Source organism: Hyperoodon ampullatus (genome assembly GCF_949752795.1).
Source record: "Hyperoodon ampullatus genome assembly, chromosome: 6".
Classification (NCBI taxonomy): domain Eukaryota; kingdom Metazoa; phylum Chordata; class Mammalia; order Artiodactyla; family Ziphiidae; genus Hyperoodon; species Hyperoodon ampullatus.
The window spans coordinates 122,389,199-122,401,507 of NC_136919.1; the positions used below are offsets into that span (position 1 = coordinate 122,389,199).

A 12,309-nucleotide genomic window follows, 5' to 3' on the forward strand; every position below is an offset into this window, starting at 1 on the left:
AGCTATCCACAGGCGCCGACTCCGTCCGCGTGGCGCGCACCCCGGAAGAGCTCGTGGAGACCCGGAAGCGGCGGGAGCTCCAACGTCCCTGCTCTCGCGGGCGCGTCCTTCCCGCCCCGCCCACTTGCGAGGCGCCGGGGTTGTCGAAGCCTCGCGTCGCGCGAGACCTGCGACCGCGTACGCGCCGCCCTCCCGCCCGGCAGCGGGGACTTTCCCGCCTCAGGGTCCCGGCTGGTGGCGGCCGTCTCCTCCCCGTCCCCGGTAGGAGCGCGAGCGGATTTAGAGTCCTCGGAAGTCCGCCGTGCCGTCCGGCCACGGGTAGAGGGAGGCAAAGAGAAGGAGGACTTGACAGTGGGCCCGTGGGGGGCCATTCGGTAAACTCCAGAGAGACGAGGGTCCTGAGGTGACTCCTAACTCCTAACCGCCGTGGGCAGGACGCCTGGGGGCCAGCCGGGCCGGTGTCCGCGACGGGAGAGCCCGGGGCCGCGGGCGTCGGGGCAGCGCCTCGGTCCACGTGCCCGGCCTACCGGGGGCCCGCGCCCTGGCCTCGCTGTTTTCCTGTCTGTGGGGCTCAGGCGCGGTTGGAGAAAGAATAATGTCTCTACTTTCAGGAAAAACATCAAAGACCGGGGCTGCGCAATATGGAGCGCACATGGCGGTCTCCGAATGCCGGACCTGCCAAAACACGTTTCGCAGGATTTTCTCCTTCCCTTTTTGTCCGTCCCCGCTCCGCCCTCACCCCAGGTTTTTCTTGTTTTCTTCCCCAGTGGGAGGGAGCCACGGGCTCGCGAGGAGGCTGCGAGGCGTTCCTCGGCCTTTCGGGATGTGCTGCTCGCCCGGGAAGGGGCTGTGGGGACCGCAGAGCCGTGACTCGCCCGGGACCCAGAGCAGAAGCGCCAGGTCGCTTCTGGCATTTTACCTGCAAAAGCAGGTAAGTTTCCTGCTGGTAAGCGCGCCCTTACTGTCACGTTACACCAGCTGAGTCCTCAGGCCTCAGCGCCTTGCTCTCCTTAGGTCAGGGCTCTTCGGTAGTTAATGAATATTGAAGTTGAGGGAAGGCAAAAGCCTGCAAACCTGGCTTCAGTTTACTTTTTACTTCAGTCTAAACAAGATTTAGGTGCAAAGCTTCTCTTCCTCCTTAACAGCTATGTTAAAATTATTATTACTGCTAAACAATAGGAGACCAGTATCGCAGTTCTTTAAATAACCTAGCAGAGAGGCAAGGGACAGTTGGCTCAAAAGTTCAGGCGGTTTGCTTCAGGAATTTCTCAAGGTGAAATCTCAGAATGTGGGAGGTCTTTAAAATGATCTCGTTTCAACTTCTGAACTTCCCGGAAGGTGAGCTGGGCCCTAACTAGGTAGTTACTAGCCCAGGGCATTGGCTAGGGTGGAGCTGGGGAAGCGCGATCTCTCCCAGGCTGATGCCCAAGAGCTCACTGCCCCTCACCGGCCTCAGTGGAAGGACAAGCTGGATCATTTCGTCTCTTCTGGCTGCTTCTGTTAAATGGATCGCTGTCGCCTCTGAAAAATGATCTCAGGCTATTCTCCTTCAGCACATTTGCACGTAGCGTTAGTATCAAAGGTAGGGGTAAATTCTTGGGGGCTCCCATTTAACAGAAGATCCATGCCGTCGCCAGAACATGCAGCTTTGTCTAATGCGCTACTGATGATAGTGGGGGGAGGAAACACACCACCGCACCTGGAGCTGGTTAAACATGAACCTCATCAAATCTTCCAGTGTCTGGTGACTTATGTGGCTTATATACCCAGACCGGTGGGCAAATTACCTGACAAGCAGTTAGAAAATCTGGACTTTCTTTACACCTGGCTTTGCCATCAACCTGCTGCATGTCCTGACCAGTAAATTTCTCTGGATTTATTTCTCTCGATATATACACGTTTTTAATTTTTATTATATGTGTGTATTATATATTTGTGTGTATGCATATGCGTGTACTTATGTTATTAATTTTTAATCTTGGTAACCTGTTGGTTCACAAACCCAATTTCTGTTTTTATATTCTCTGATGCTGTTGTATGTATCAACATACAGTGAGTCCCTTACCCCGACCAGATGCAGAAGCAACAGAGCCAGCACCACACCCTGCTTATTCTTGTATTAAGTTAATAAGTTAATCAGTGAATGTTAAACCTGCATAGTTCCTTTTTTTTTTTTTTTTTGCGGTACGCGGGCCTCTCACTGCTGTGGCCTCTCCCGTTGCGGAGCGCAGGCTCCGGACGCGTAGGCTCAGCGGCCATGGCTCACGGGCCCAGCCGCTCCGCGGCATGTGGGATCTTCCCGGACCGGGGCACGAACCCGTGTCCCCTGCATCGGCAGGCGGACTCTCAACCACTGCGCCACCAGGGAAGCCCCGCAAACCTGCATAGTTCTTTATAGAGCTGCTTCTGCTCCTTCTTGCAGATGAGCACACGAGCCCAGAGAGCTGATTTCCCCCGGTCGCACAGCTAAAGAGCCCAGGATGGCTTCTTGCTCAGTGCCATACTCCGTGAAAGTTATTGGAGAGACGTGCCAGGTGAGCATGGGTCAAGTCTCTAGGATATTTCCTTCTACCACCCAGCCATCCACACTCCTCACGCCACTTTCTCATTCAGAACAGCAATACCCAGACCAGAACGTAATAGTCTTGGGTTCAGGAGTACAAATTTAAAGCAAAACTCGAAGTCAGCACCGTGTCACTTGGGCTGCGCTTCTTTAAACATTCCTGCTCTATTGTGTGGACTGTGAGCCCACAAGGAGCTTTGGGACAAGGTTATAAGTCCTGTAATGAGGATACAGCCACAGGTCTCACATGTCTTTAGAGTCTCTTTAGAGGTAGAAATCCATGATCAGACTTAATAAAGAGGCAAAACAATAATTAACAAATTTATAAAGTAAAGCCAATGTTCAGACTAATATTTCACTGATCCTTTTCCCTCACACAACACACTCCCAAATTATCAACATTGGGAGCAGGTGGAAGAGCTAACAAAGGAATTGTCCAGCATTAATAGTAAGATGGTAAAGCTGCTCTTGCTTGCTTTGGGGAAGCACCTTCTCGATGTGAGATAAGGATGTGGGGAACTGTCTGCCATGTTGGAAATTAAGTGTGGGCGCTTTCTCCTGCCTTGGGTGACCTTGAGGAGCCTGTGGATGCTGCCTGGCTGGAATCCAGAGTGTTTCAGGGGAACAGTTGTACTGTGTTTCCCCTGGGTGTGTAGCGCAACAGGCAGTTTCTCTGCACTGAAGCAGTCTCTTCCTCTCTCACCTGCAGGCTGGGGGACCTTGACAACTTGGAGGCTAAAAGGCCCCCACATAGCACCAGGGCTGAGGGGGTCTCCCTCAGCAGGGACCTTAGGCCTGTGGCAATGGGCTACCCAGCCCAGACAGCCACTCCAGGCTGTTGTCCTAGGTAGGACCGGAGCAAGGGTACCCACCTTCCACCTTTGAATCTGGGCCATGATGTAAGGTGTTCGTTGCAACTCTAGCTGTGCAGTAGAGTACAAAGAGCTCTCCGCCCGTTCCTCCTAAACCTCATCCTCAGGGTCCTGTTCTGGACCTTTTCTCTTCCTATATGAAAACCTCTCCCTGGGCTATAGTCAATCTAAATACTTCCTAAGATGGTTTTGAGGATTAAATGAGAAAATCTACTAAAAGTGCTTTTCACAGTGCTACGTATGTAGTAAGTACTAGATGCATGTTAGCAATGATTATTATCGTTATTGTTTTTATTAGCCATTCTATGGTTTCACATGACGTTGATGGCATATTTTTCTACAATCCAGACCTCTTCTAGGAGTGCTAGACCCAAATATCCCACCCGCTGCTGGAGGACATTTTCACGTCCTAAGTAGATGTACTTAGATTTTTAAAACTCGTCACACTCAGAACGGAATGTGTTTCTAGTCCCTGTTGCACACTCGTAGTCTGTTCTCCTAGGCTCTATGAATGGCACCGCCATCAGTCAGGAGCTAGGCCGTAACCTGGCAGCTGCCCCCAGGTCCTCCGATTATCTTTCAGATCCACCCTCTCTACCTCCTGCCTCAGTGATGACAGGTACTGAGTTTGCGTCATTCCATTATTTCTCCTACTGCCAGTGTGCTCTCCAGTGTGTGCTCACAGCAGCCGGTGTCATCTTTATATAATGCAATTTGATCACGTCATGCCCCAACTCTAAATCTTTCATTCACTCTGCATAGACTTCAGGAAAACCCAAGTGCGAGCGTGTGATGCTCCTCACATAACCTCTCCTTTCTCACCACTTTGCCTTCACACACGCTGAGCCCTGGCTCTGCTGAACTGTGTTGAACAGGCCAGTTTCTTTTGCCTTCATGTCTCTGCACGTGTTGTCCCTCTGCCTGCTGCATACCTCCCTCCTTTTCCATAAGGTAGAAGGATGTCATTCTCCTTGTCCTTCAAGATTCCACCTGGGTGTCTGCTCTTTTTGGAAGCCTTCACTAAGCCTCCGGCTGACTACAGAGTTTATATTCTACAGGAGTGTCATTTCTCTCTTTTCCACTAGGTGTGAGTTCCCGAGGGCAGTAGAATAGATCTTTAATCTTTGTGGCCACAATGCTTTAGTGGCATACAGTGGGTGTCCATCACGTGTTTGCTGAATATGAGAATGGCCCAGAATTAGAATAAATATCTTTGGTTTTATAGCTTCTCATCATCAAGATTTGGGGCAAGTTATTTTTTTCTGAGCTGCAGTTTTTTCACCTGTAAAGTGGGGATTAATGATGCCCCCTAATGTTGTGAGGGTTAAATGAAAAGTGAATGCCAGAGTCTCCAGTAAATTGTGTAGCACTGTACCTGAGTCATTATTATAATAAATGCAAACCCACACTTCCCGTGCATGTACACATTTCCATTCATGGACGTAATGTGTGCCTGTTACATGCATCCATGTGTCTGTTGGTGCACCTTCATGGTTACATGGAAAAGCAGCTTCCAAACATACCTTTCTCTAGATCCTCCCCCCTTTAAAAGGCCAGCTGAAATAGGTGGATAGGTAAGTACTTTAGATAACTAGTCCGGGTTTAGTAGTAGTGTCCTCCATTGTCCTTCTGTGAGTTCGTCACACCCATGCACACAAACGGTGCAGACTTATAGAGCACTGAATGGGTATTAGAGTCCATTACCATTTTTATTACGACTGTGATTGTACTTTTCTACTAAAGCGGTAACGTCGAAAACACTTCCTGGTGGGCTTTTGTTTTATTTTCACATAGGTCACTTGTAGCAGTTACTGAACATGTGGTTTTCCCCATTTTGCATGTGAACAAACCCAGGAACGGGGTTCCTTTAACAAGGTGCCCCCTTTCCAGTGCTGCAACTGCGTGGAGATCAGAGCCCGTTCTCCTGGCTCCTTTCGTTTCCCACAGGTTGGTGTAGGAAGTTTGAGCAGAATAGCTGATCGGTAAAACTAGCCAGAGCCCATCAAGGCGTAAACGGACCAGTGCTGATTTATAATGCTTTGAGTTGCCACAGTTATTTCTGCGCTTCGGGCCTGCCCTAAGTGTGGAATCCGCTCTTCTAACATCAGTAGAGAGGGAAATTCCTGGGTTTTCGGCTCCCTGGAGGGTAGTTGCCTGTCCTTCCGCAGTGCGCTGTTGCCAGCTGCCCGGCCGCCCCAGGGCTTTGAAGGGGGGGCGCTCCGGGGCGCCTTCCCTCTGCAGTGCCCGCAGCCCCTCACCCACCTCCTAGACCTCCCGCCTCTCCTTCTGCTCGGAAAAAGCCAGGGGGCGCCAACCCTCAAGCCAGGCCCAAGCCCAGGGCGCAGAGCCGGGAGGAAGGGTGGGCCGGGCTGGCGCTTCCTCCCTGCACCCTCCGCCCTCCCCTGCGCACCCCTGGAGGGATACGAGGTGTCCTGTGTGCCACATGCAGCTTGGGGAATGGAAGCAATTAACGCCATGAGGTTTCCTGGCTCTTCGCGGTGTTTTCGGTGGGTTTTGATTTGGGGAAGGAGGGCGCGGAGCGGGGCAAGCCCGTTCCAATCTGCCAGCATCCTGTGTCTGCCTGTCTGCGCTGCAGATGACGCACAGGCCCGCACTGCGGGGACAGGAGAGGCCCCGGTGTCGTGTGCTGGGCCTACCTGAGATGAGGGACAGAGTCGGTGCAGGTCCCAAAGAGGCAGAACCGGCCCAGCTGTGAAAGGAGGGCTTCCAGCTGCCCTCGTATGACAGCTGAGGGTCTGAATCTATTAGGAAAGGCACACGTTTCAGCTTTCAAACCCCATTTTTTATCCTTGAAACGTTTCCAGTCTTTGAACTGCTTTTATTTAACAGGGAGAAGAGAGAAACTCGATTATACGATTATATCCATTTACTTGATTTAAACCAAACTACAAAATGTTTGTTGAAACTTAGAAAATAACTGCTTATCTGGTAATGAGAATTTAGCCATCCACACGTGCTGCTGTTTGAAATCATCACCAAATTTGAAGTTAAGACGAATCCAGTAAAAGTAATTTTTTTGTATTTGTTGGAATACTAGGAGCCTAGAGTTGGAATTATGGCCTGTAGCAATTTTAGGATTTTAATTGAAATGATAGTAACACACATACAAACACATAGAGCTCTCAGCAATGCTGGTCACGATGAGAGTGTGCTATTAATGCTGCCTTCTCTGGGGTGCCGGTGGTGTGTTTATTACAGTGTGGACTTCAGTGTTTTTCATACCACAGGTTGCCAACCATTAGTAACTCAGTAATGTGGGATTTGACTACCATTTTTAAAGTGGAATAGAATAGAATAGAAAATATTAAAAGGATGTTAAGGATATTCTTTCATGAGTCTTTTTTGCTCGTGTATATACGTGTGTACTGAGTTACAGTGCAAAATGTATTTCTTATCATGGATTACAGTAAAAAGAAGTTTGAAAGCTATGGTTGTAGAAAAATCCAACAAGGTCCCCATGCATGTTACGCTCTTGAGGTTTGGGGTGCAGGGTTGGGGCTCTTGCCACCTCCTGGTGCTCTGGAGTGAACTAGAGGGTATATGCCCCCTTGTAGACCTGACACTGAGCATGACCCTCAGGGAAATGAGATTGGGAGGTGGGTGTTCAGTTTTTAAAATCTCAGCACAGTGGGTTCTTTCCTGGTTGCAAAAGTAATGCTTGATAAGAGATCACATCAGGCCTCAGACCCTGGGAAAAAAGATGGGCATGGAAGAATGAGATGGAGCCCCAGGCCTCAGCGAGGAAGGTGGCAACAGGAAGATGGGAACAAGACCTCTGCAGCAAAGTCCAAAGCAGAATTCTGCTTATTCAACCTGGGTGTGCAGGGGGAGGGGCAGCTGGAGTCAGAAGTTTTGGAACGGGGAGTCTTTGTCTTAGCTTATCTTAGCAGGGGCAGGTAGAATAGTCTTAGACCAATTCAGGAGCTCAGGGATTGACACGGGGCGTGAGGAATGCTTCTGTCCCTCATCTTCCTCTCCGCCCCAGTGTCTAAGGGGAGCAGATACTACAAGACTTAGATTAAATCGTGTTTACTAGAGGGGCAGGTTTTTTGTTTTAAGAGTTGATGGCTCCCTTTGGCTTTTTCTCCAATTTCCTGGTATAGGAGCGTGTCCTCAGGAATGTCAACCAGGCCTGTCTTTTCCACTCCAGATACTGGGATTGCTTACCTGAGCCAGATCCAGATTGGGTATGGCCTCCCTTCTCTCTCTTCCCCTGCAAACATGCTGGTCATGACTTTGACCCTGTGCCACGTGGTCAACCAGAGGGAAAGGAGACGTAGATTTGGACTTTGGGGCAATGGACCTAGCCCAGGCTCCATCTTAGCCTGACCAGACCTCTGCTGAGATGTATGCCATGTTCACCCCTATTAATCAGGTGGGCATTGTTTCCACTTTTTCTCGTTCCAGAAATGTCTAATTCCCAACTGCAGGGGTTCTCAAACTGCGGGGTGCAGCAGGATCAGCCGGAGGGCTTGTTAAGCTACAGATTGCTTGGCTCTACCACCTGCCAGCTTTGATGCACCCAGGCTGGGGTGCGTTTCTAACACATTCCCGAGTGATGCCGATGCTGCTGGCCCAGGACCAGACCTTGAGAACCAGCGGTCTGTTTTGAGAAGGGTGTTGGGGGAGAAGGTGACTGGCAGGGCAAGAGGAGAGCCCTCCTGAGATCTTGGCCTTAATACCACCTTAATTCCATGAACCCTGCCCGCCCCTGCCCCCAAGCCAGTCCCCTGACACTCAAGGCTGCCAGGGGATCACATCTGGAGGAGGGTGACTCAGTAACAGTGGCTCTGACTGGTTAGTTTGGGGACTCTCCATCTTGAGGGGACTCAGGAGAAGAGGGGTCCAGGGCACCTTAGTCTCGGCAGCCACTGAGGACTGTGGTTGCCTGTCCCTGGAGGAGAGCCATGCTCTTGCCGATGGAACTCCTTGTGCTGCGGGGCCTGGGGTACACAAACTAGAATTCCCAGTCACTTCTGCAGCCAGAGGCAGGATGCAGGGCAGGTTCTGATAATGAAATGCGGTCACATAGGATTTGAAAGGCAGAAAAGAGGGGGACGCTGTCTTTCCTCAGCTGTGTAGGTGCCCAGGAGGGCTCTGGAAGGCATGAGCGTGGGCAGTGGCTGCATCCCATGGCCCGCTGCCTGGTCCCCAGCTTAGAGGGTATGGGGGCTCTCACGGCTGCTCCTCCAGCCCTTCCATGTGATAGCTCGTATTAAATCCCTCTGAGCTTGAAAGATCTGGAGTGTTTTCCGTTTCCTGTATTGAGCCCTGACTGACACAGGGAGAGGACGGTCTGGGCACAGATTGTGGCGTAGACCCTGCAGCTGGTGAGGTGACCGTCCTGGGCGGGGGTACCTTTGGGAGTGATGAGCCAGGGCCAGGAGAGCTTGCCTGCTGTCCTGAAACCCGCAGCTTGTTGTGCCTCTCTCACCACAAAGCCTCCCTTCTCCAGCTTCCCTCTTTGGATTTTGCAGCAAAGCAGGAAAACGAGCAGTTTTTTGGAGAGTGTAGGCACACGTTTTCGCTAGGGCTCCATGACCGTCTGCTGTGCCCATTTTGTTACTTGATGGAATATTGACCTGTCCTGTGCTCTAATTTCTGGACATTCACTCCCCAGTGAGCCTTTTCCCTAGTTAAGGGAAGAGAGCGAGTTTTCGGTTTCCAGCCCGAGACTGAACAGCAAGTGGCTTGAGCAAGTCAGCCTGGTTCAGTGTGACCACAGTGCTGGACGGGCACTGCCGATCCCGGCCACAGTGGCGGACTCCGGGGCCATCTCCTCCATCTGCCTTGCTGCCTGGCCCCACCTTAATGCCCTGAACTGCAGCTCTTATTCCGGAGCTGATTCTCTGGCTCAGCAGTTCTTCCTGAGCAGAGACAAGATTGAATATATGTCCCTTACTGATTGTTGTCCAGAAGGACTTGGTTGCTCTGGGAATGGCCTCAGTGCTCTCGGGCACGGTACCCCTCCCTGCAGGAGGAGATGTCTGCTGCACTTGGGTGTGATCCTGTGAACTTGCTCTGGCCAGTGAAGTGGAAATGACTGCCCTTGGTCTGCACTTGGTCTTTAGTCTCTCTTGCTACACGCCAGCAATGATGCAGATAGAGGCAACGCCGCAGTGATGATGGCGTGGAGCCTGGCTGCAGGAACCCAGGAGGGACATGGTGCTAAAACTTTCAAAAAATATTAATTCTGTATTAGTTTATTGATTTCTGTGAAGTGGTTGGGACTTTAGAGGCCTAATACATTGCACCTCTCACCCCAGCCAGGGTTTAGTCCAAAAAGGCTGGGTCCAAAGGTTCTTCCAGATGCACCAATGGGCTGGGTCAGGAAGGGGTGCAGGGAGTTACTCCACAGGCGGTCCTGTCCCCTGAAAACTTCAGGGGAGAGAAATAGAGGTTTCTGAAGGGATTTCATCACTGTAGAATTGTATCACTCTCTGTATCTGAAAGAATTTGCCAGAAATAGAAATATTAGGAGAGGCCATAAAAACGTTAATTCTTGTCTCATTTTCATTCTTGCATATTTGAAAGCCTAAGGAGGCCATTCAAGTGATGGATTAAGGCATTAAATAAAACTTTAAGCAACGGTAATCTTAACCGATAGAGCAGCAGCTCCATAGTAGGTGAACTGTGGCCTGAACCTTAACAGGGCAGACTTTCTGCCAAGACTGCGAGGGCCTGGCTCCTTGTTAGCTGATGGCCGGGGCTCCCAGCACAGCGCTCTGCTCTGGCTGCCGAGCCTGGGGAAACGGCGTTGTTTTGAAACCCAGTGCTCTTAATGAAGCAGTTCCTGGCCCTGAAATGTGCGGAAAAATACTTAAAAGTGCGATGAAAAACTTGTCTGTTGAAAAGCCAGTGACCTTTCCAGGGTTGATTTTTAAATAATAGATTTGTTTTATTTGACACTTTGGTAAATGCTTTAATAAAACGTAACAAGGTCAAAGAAATTGTACAGTGTGTTTTATGCCCCACAGCCTGGAATATCTGAACTCTGTGCTTGCAAACGAGCATCATTAGTAGTGAAAATTTTGTTGCAAAATTTTTCATGGACTGTTTTGGAGTGTCAGACTTCAAGGCGCTATCACAGAATTGGCAAGGTTCAAGGGATTTTTACTGACTTAATAACATTTTTCTTTATTGTCTCCATAATCACCTGCTTCATGAACTGTGGCTAGAGCAGATGTTGCAACTGGTAATTTTCTTAGAACCCAAGTGCCATTATGTTTTTCCATCTTTTGATTTCCATCATTTCTGGGAATTGTTAGTAGATGGAATAAAAAGAGAATATATTATAAACAATTCAAAACACTGAAAACAAAATTCCTTGGACCTTTTACAGCTACCACACATGCAAGTAAATGTGGCTTTGCATTCCAATGGCATTTGAGTGGGGATTACATTTTCCTCATTAACCTCTTTCTTAACCAAACAGTATTGTTTTTCAACTCTCTTTTATCGAAATCAAGTTTGACATTTTAAATTAGTTCACACTGACTCAGTTCAAGTGAAGAAGCAGAATGTCTTCTTTTGATCCCAGTCATTTGTGCAGTCCTAGCTGAACTGTGCCAAAGTAGGAAGGCCTCCTGGTTTACCATGAAATCAGGAGGTTGGTTGTATTGCTTGCAAAATCAAAACATTAGGGTACTAAGTATGTTTTTTCCTGTCCTACTAAGGAAAGAGGTGGAAAAAGTAATCACGGATGCACACCGGGGATGTGAAGTGCTTGCTTTCCAACGGCAAACTATTTATAAACTGAATGTACATACTTATAATTGAAGGAACAGCCAATCTGTCTTCCATTGGTCATAACCAGTAATTCCTCTGCTAGTATGTGGACCTTAATTTGAAGCAGTGGGAATCTTCTCTTTTCTCCAGGAAAGTCAACAGAGTTGTTTAGAAAGACTGCACAATTTCGGTAGGAGGAGAAATCTAACAAGATTTTTTAAAACTTCTGTAAACACTTATACATGTATCTGCAGTTCTTGCCCTGATACAGAACAAAAGTATACATCGTTTTCATGGTTGATGTTTGGCAGTAGATGGTGAAATATTAATGTGTATTTGGGTGTGTCTAAGTGAAATGAAAGAGGTGTTAAATTAACTCTCGGTCTGAGTTACATGCACCAATTTTAGGAAACCCTGTAGCAGTTGCCTTCACTCTGCTGTTAGCTCTGTCTTGTTTTGTCAAGATTTCTTTTTCATTCCACAATCTTCTCATGCATTGTTTTCAACTCCTGTAATCCTAGCTCAATGTGGCATGAGTTAGAGTTGGAAAGAGAAGCAACACTAGTTTTCTTAGTGTCCACAGTTTCAAAACACACCCTTTCATGTTATTTGACACCATTTTGTACATGTGCTTTCTTTAGAAAGTGGAAATATACATTATTGAGAGTTTGTCAGATGATACCATATTGCAAAATGTTGGCAAAACTGAATTATTGACAAAACGCATGTGATCCCAAAAGGGCCTGCTTGATTGAAAGCAGTTGCAGTATTTCAGCATGAGAATATTGCTCATCCTTTCTGTTGTCTTTCTGTTTTTAGATTCTACAGAGCATACCTCTGGACTTCTGTCCGCAGAAAGCAGTTTCTACACAGCTAACTTAGAACAGGTTAGAGCTAGACTCTGCAGCTTCTATTCCTGGAGTAAGCATTCAGGAAAACTGCTCTCCCCTGGGCACCTCTAGTTCATAGGAGGCTGAATTCCCCTGCATGCCTCTAGTGTCTAACACCACCTCCCTGGCGTAATCATGCTTGTGCAATCTCAGCGTGTGCTGTGGTCGCCAGGATGCAGCTGTGTCCTCAGTAGGTCCTTTGAAAAGATGCTCCTTCAGAATCATGCCTCAGCAT

At 48.8% G+C, this 12,309-nt stretch overlaps 1 long non-coding RNA gene across 1 annotated transcript in view; it reads left to right on the top strand.

Annotated features, from left to right (window-relative positions):
* The first annotated feature begins 776 nt into the window (after nt 1-776).
* LOC307054448 overlaps nt 777-12,309 on the top strand; it is a 62,916-nt gene continuing 51,383 nt past the window's right edge. Inside the window, exons 1-2 of the long non-coding RNA XR_013810938.1 lie at nt 777-931; nt 2,423-2,534. This is a non-coding gene — a long non-coding RNA (uncharacterized lncRNA). The remainder of the gene's footprint in view (nt 932-2,422; nt 2,535-12,309) is intronic.